The 6360-nt window shown below is 37.2% G+C and overlaps 1 protein-coding gene across 3 annotated transcripts in view; it reads left to right on the forward strand.

The window, feature by feature from the left end:
- Window positions 1–6360, forward strand: part of LOC106874541 (tyrosine-protein phosphatase 10D) — a 96098-nt gene that overhangs the window by 14888 nt on the left and 74850 nt on the right. The window contains exon 1 of one of the 3 annotated variants that reach the window (XM_052971110.1): window positions 3601–4158. The exons of the other annotated variants lie outside the window; for them this stretch is intronic. The gene's annotated coding sequence lies outside the window, so the exon portion shown is untranslated. Of the gene's footprint in view, window positions 1–3600; window positions 4159–6360 lie in introns of those variants that run through there. 3 annotated transcript variants of the gene reach the window in all.

The following is a 6360-nucleotide window of genomic DNA, read 5'->3' on the forward strand; positions in this document are numbered from 1 at the left end:
GGTCTCTTTTACCGAACCGCTAAGTTACGGGGGACATAAACACACCACCATTGGTTGTCAAACAATATTGGGGAACAAACACAGACACACATACATATATATATATACATATATACGACGAGTTTCTTTCAGTTTCCATCTACCAAATCCACTCTCAAGGCTTTGGTCGGCCCGAGGCTATAGTAGAAGATACTTGCCCAAGGAGCCACGCAGTCAGACTGAACCCGGAACCATGTGGTTCGTTAGCAAGCTACTTACCACACAGTCACTCCTACGCCTATGGATGAAAATAATAATAATAATAATAATAATAATAATAATAATAATAATAATGGAACACTCCTTCCATATGATGAGTGGTATGTGTTAGGCGATATGAAGGAAGTTGAGTCGTCAAATAGTCAGCAAAGTTGGTCATAGATAGTCATGTCTTACATGTCTAACTAACTATACTGCTGTTCTAGAGTGGATGTTATAACGGTCCAGCGTTGGATTACAACAGATAATTTAATTTTAGAATAACATTCTAGAATAATTGTGAGAAATTGTATCTGGTCAATTTGAACATGAAACAGATGAAATATTTTGGCTAGATATGGCTGGCTTAAATGCTAAAAGGTTAAGTGGAACATTAATGGCATTAATTTCACTAGTTTCTGTGAAAGCATTCAAAGAGCATGGGCTCCATACTCCCCCCCACCACCACCAATTCCTCCAAGCATAGTAAAAGGAGACAGCATGAGCACACGCAGAGTACAGTCATGTTTTTAAGGATACATTTGTAAAAGTAAAGCTTTCTTCATATACACAGATAAATACTTGTGTTCATATGTGTGTGTGTGTGCTTGCACATCTGAAGTGTAAATTTTTTCATCTACAAAGATATTTTCATGCATATGCACATATGTACACAGACACATATGCATTTTTAAATGACTATAAATTAATTATTTCATTTTCACTTTTGAGCACATATTTGTGAAATTGTACTTGTGTGTATGAAAAATGAACAAGTGTTTTTTGCTTTGTTTTAGTTTTTTTTTTTTTTTTGTCACGTCTAATATATCAATGTTATTTTTGTTGGCAAATTGAAATGATATATGTATACAACAAAATGTGACACTTCCTGTTTTGCACACAGCCAATCCCAGTGAAGCAGCCAAACCAGCAGATAAGGACTTTAAAAATATATAAAATACGACACTTAATATCTTTTATCATTCATTTTTTTACTTGTTTCAGTCACTGGACTGCAGCCATGTTGTGGCATTGCCTTGAAGGGTTTTAGTCAAATATATTTTTAAAACTGGTTCTTGTCATACCAATTTCTTTCACTGAACTTCTAAGTTACAGGGAAATAAACAAATCAACACTGGTTGTGAAGGGGTGGCTATGAATGCAGAAGGAATGCAAAGACTAGACAGGAATGAAACTAGTGTGCGCCACTGGATGTGCAATGTCAGTGTACATGTGCAACAGAGCACTAGTGTACTGCAAGAAAAGTTAGGCATAAGAGGAATTAGATGTAATGTGCGAGAGCGAAGACTACACAGGGGTGGTCATGTGATGTGTATGAAAGCTGACAGTTGCATACAGAAGTGCTGATCATTTAAGGTGGAACTCGTGGATGAGGGAGACATGGGATGAAGTACTGAAGGCCAATGTCAAGACACTGAACTTTACAAAGCAGATGGCAAAGGACCAAGATAACTGGCACTTTGCTGTACTTAAGAAGACCTATCTACCACAGAAGAATTGATACCAGGGCTGGTGCCATGTAAAAAAAAAAGCACTCATGCTGGTGCCATATTAAAAGCACTGGTGCTGGTGCCACATAAAAAGCACCCAGTGCACTCTGTAAAGTTGTTGCTGTTAGAAAGGGCATACAGTCATAGAAGCCATGCCAAAACAGATAATATATATGTATATGCATATTTTTTTTATTTTTTTTTTTATAGTTTCAGCTTAGAGCTGCAACCATGCTGATGCACCGCCAAGTATATAGGTATATGATAGGATTGCTTAAATATTCAAGGGGTAGGCTGAAGTGTCTAAGAAATTAGGGGATAATTAAATCCGAAGGCACTCCTGGAGATTACTTGTGTAGGTACCGTCTTTGTTAGAAGGTATCCAGAGGCAGGTAATTTATCGTTTAAACCGCAGTTTATAATTATAATCAAGTGGAGAATGGAGAAACAAACACAGGAAGAAGCAGGTCAATTGCGCTAGTTAGCCATTGATTTAATTAATTATGTGGAGATTGTATAATGATTCATTGATGATCGTTTCGATCTGCCAATTTGATTGGCAGACCTCTTCAGAATGTTATTCCTGCATCTCTCACACCATGAACTTTAACATACTTCTCAACACTCTGAAGAGATCTGCCAATCAAATTGGCAGATCGAAACGATCGTCAATGAATCATTATACAATCTCCACATAATTAATTAAATCAATGGCTAACTAGCGCAATTGATCTGCTTCTTCTTGTGTTTGTTTCTCCCTTCTCCACTTGAATATGCATATGTATATATACACACACAATTTCTGTCTACCAAATTCACTCACAAAGGTTAGCCCAGGGCTATAGTAGAAGACATTTACCCAAAATGATATGCAGAGGAACTGAACCCCAAATCATGTGGTTGTAAAGCCAGCTTCTCAACTACACTACCATGTCTGCACTTATGTAATGAATAAAATTATTTGCTTCTTCTCTTCATCAAAGATACCATTACCATCATCTTTATAATCTTCACAGTGAGCATTATCTGTGGGGGTTATTTGATCTGCTAGAAATAGCACCCAAATCCCCCTCAAATCACAGAAAATGAAGGACACATTGGACAACATGTTTCTAGATATATAATAGAATTCAGTGGTTATGACTGGAAAGCTTTTAAAAATAGCTCTACTCAATCAGGGGTCGGCCTGGGTCTAAATAGCAATAACAATAACCACAACAAATCATCACTATTATCATCATGATCATCATTATCTCTGTTGTCACTAACAACATCATCATCTGCACACCCACTTATATCATCATCATAATAATCAGTATTATTCTCATCATCATCATCATCACCATGTTCATCATCATTCTCTCCCCTATCATGATAATTATAATCAATGTCATCCTGTTCATCTTCCTTTTTTACAATTTCATCATCATCATCATCACCATCGTCATCATCACCATCATCATCATCATCATGATCGTCATTAGCAACAGCATCTGCTGCTGCATTGTCCTTTACATCACATTATCATCCTTGTCATAATAATCTTCATTTTTGTTCTCACTGTTGTCAAAGCCATCATTATCATCATCATCATCACAATAATCTCGATCATTGTCCTAATCATAAATCATTGTTTTTATCCTCCTCACTATTATCATCATCATCATCATCATCATTACTATCACTGTCTTCATCATAATTATTGTACTTGCATGATTATTACCTATGTCGTCGTCATCGTTTTCATTATACATATTGTGATCATCATCAGAATTATATCCACTACCATCCATGTACAATAAAACAACAACATCTCCCCAGGCATTTAAGCACACTGCCTACTGTACATGTGGCCTGTCAGTGTCTGTCAGTAAATTTTCTCTAGCTTAGTCAAGGAAGGCATTTAAGACAAACTGGTAGCTGATTCAGGTGCATGAAACATCACTAAACTTGTACTGTAAATCTGTTAAGTCTATTATTATGAAAAATCATGCCAAGAGAATAAAGTACTTAGAAGCTATGTGAAATATCACGAAAGCAAGAACAACTGGACAAACTACACAACACTTAAAAGCTTACAACTGGTATCCAGTGAGATTATGAAACGTTTATATTTATACATAGATATAACATAAGGGTTAAATATTTGGAACCCCAGTCGGTGTAAAGGCAGTGAGTGAGTCAGTTGGGTGACAGGGGCTGAAATGGACAGAAGGAAGCCAGATGGACAGAGCAGTCGGTGATAGAGACTGAGAGAGAGAGGCTGAGAGAGAGAGAGAGGCTGTTAACAGAATGGATAGAGTCAGTGAGAGAGAGGGACAGAGAGATGGAACTGTTGCGGCTGGCAAACTGATGTAGTGGGAACTTGCATTTGGCTAGCGTTGGCCAAAGTAAAAAGAAATTAGTGGCGGTAAATGTTTGTTTATATTTCTTAAAGAAAGTGTACTTGCGTTGTCAAATGTTTTATAAAGAAAAGAGGAAAAAAAAAACGAACTCTGTGTTGTTAAATGTTTTTGTGAAGAAAAGAAAGAAAAAGAAAGAACTCTGTTGTTAACTGTGTTGTTAAAAGAAAGGAAAAGAAAAGAAAAACAAAAGAAGCAAAATAACTTTGTTAAATGACTCTTGATAAACAAACTTTGTGATGTGAAATGATTGAAAAACTTTGTGATGTTAAATAGTTGAACAGAAAAGGAAACTTTGTAATGTTAAATGTTTGGAAACTTTGTTGTTAAATGTTAAATGTGTTATTTTAAAAGCAAGAACTATTGTTATTGATTGTTGTTTTGTTTTGAAAAAAAAAATTAGTTTGACTACGCAACGTATGATCTGAGTTATTTCTTTTCATTGTTATCATTTCACTGCTCGACAGGCTTGGTGGACTCCTGATTCACTGGGCGTTCGTCGTCGCGCGCGCGGGTTTTCTTCGCGGAGGCCTCGCGTGCGGCGTAACAATATATATGTATATGTTATATATATATATATATGTTATATATATATATATATGCATATATACATGCATATATAGATATATACAAACACACCTGTGCATATATAAACATAAGCATGTGTGTGTGTGTTTGCATGTGTGTGTGTATATACAGTGTGCGATGGGTAAATTATTACCATTTTATATTTATAATTATGTGCATGCACATTGTTTGTTTTGGATTTTGTCAAATACACAGTATATTAGGGTCAGTTGGGCACTGTATTTGAGAAAAACAGCACCATAACGCAATTCTCTCTGCTAGAAATTTGGAAAAGATATGCCGTAGTGCTTGGCATTCATGCTGAATGCTCCAATATGAACATTTCAGAATGTTTGGGTATCAATCTGGGGACAGTGCAGAGGATTCAGAAAGAGTTGGATGAGTTTAATGGTGATTACAAGAGTACAACAGCTAAGAAAACTCACTCTGATCGTTCTAAGAAAAGAACTGAATTTGTTGGTAAGATCCAGGCCATGATTGACAACTATCCCACTAAGTCAATCAGGTCCATTACCAGGAACATGGGAGTGTCTAATTTTCTTATCAGGTAGGTGGTGCATGAAGACATTTGGTATTCCTCACACAAGATAAGAAAGGGCCAATTTTTATCCCAAGCCATCAAGGACAAGAGGAAAAACCACACCCCAAAGATTTTGAACAAACTCAAGCATCCCTTTCAACCAAACATGCTTTACATTATTTACATTATTTACATTTGACAGATATTTCTCCTCATCTTGTTTGTTGTTAATACAACGTTTCGGCTGATATACCCTCCAGCCTTCGTCAGGTGTCTTGGGGAAATTTCGAACCTGGGTTCTCATTCCTAACGATGTTACTATTATTATTACTATTATTAATCAGGTCGCTGCCGTGAATCGAACTCGGAACCTTGGGGTTAGTAGCCCGCGCTCTTAACCACTACGCCATATGCCCGTGGGCATATGTAAATAATGTAAATAATTCCTCATCTCTTAAATATAGAATTGTATAAACATGCTTTAGTTTTTCTCAGATGAGAAAAAGTTTTGCCAGGATAAGATGGTGAACACAGAACAACCGGTGGCTTGCCATGTTCCCAAAACATGAACCAAGGGTGATAAAAGTCAAACATCCAGTCAACATCATGGTTTTTTGAGTGATCACTAGTGATGGCAACGTTATGCCGCCATTTATCTTCCTACACAGCCTCACACTCAAAACGGAGGCCTACATCTCAAGTGCCTGCAGGAGGTAGTGCTACCCTGGGTCAAGAGAGTGGCTGCTGGAAGACCCTATGTCTGGCAACAGGATTCTGCATCATGCCACACAAGTAGGAGAATACAGTCATGGCTGATAGACAATTTCTGTGACAACATCACCCCTAACATCTGGCCACCTAACTCCCCAGACTGCAAACCCCTTGATTATTATGTGTGGGGCACAGTTGAGTGAGACATCAACAAAACTCCTTGTAACATCAAAGATGGACTGAAAGCAAGGATTACAGCAGCATACACCAACTTAAACAAGGAGATCATCCAGAAGAGTTGAAGGAAATTCCGAAGTCGTCTGGAGGCTGTGGTTGAAGCCAATGGAGATCTTATTGAATAAATTTACTCTTTAGTATTTCAAGATACTTT

The sequence above is a fragment of the Octopus bimaculoides genome, chromosome 10, assembly GCF_001194135.2.
Source record: "Octopus bimaculoides isolate UCB-OBI-ISO-001 chromosome 10, ASM119413v2, whole genome shotgun sequence".
In the NCBI taxonomy this organism is placed as follows: domain Eukaryota; kingdom Metazoa; phylum Mollusca; class Cephalopoda; order Octopoda; family Octopodidae; genus Octopus; species Octopus bimaculoides.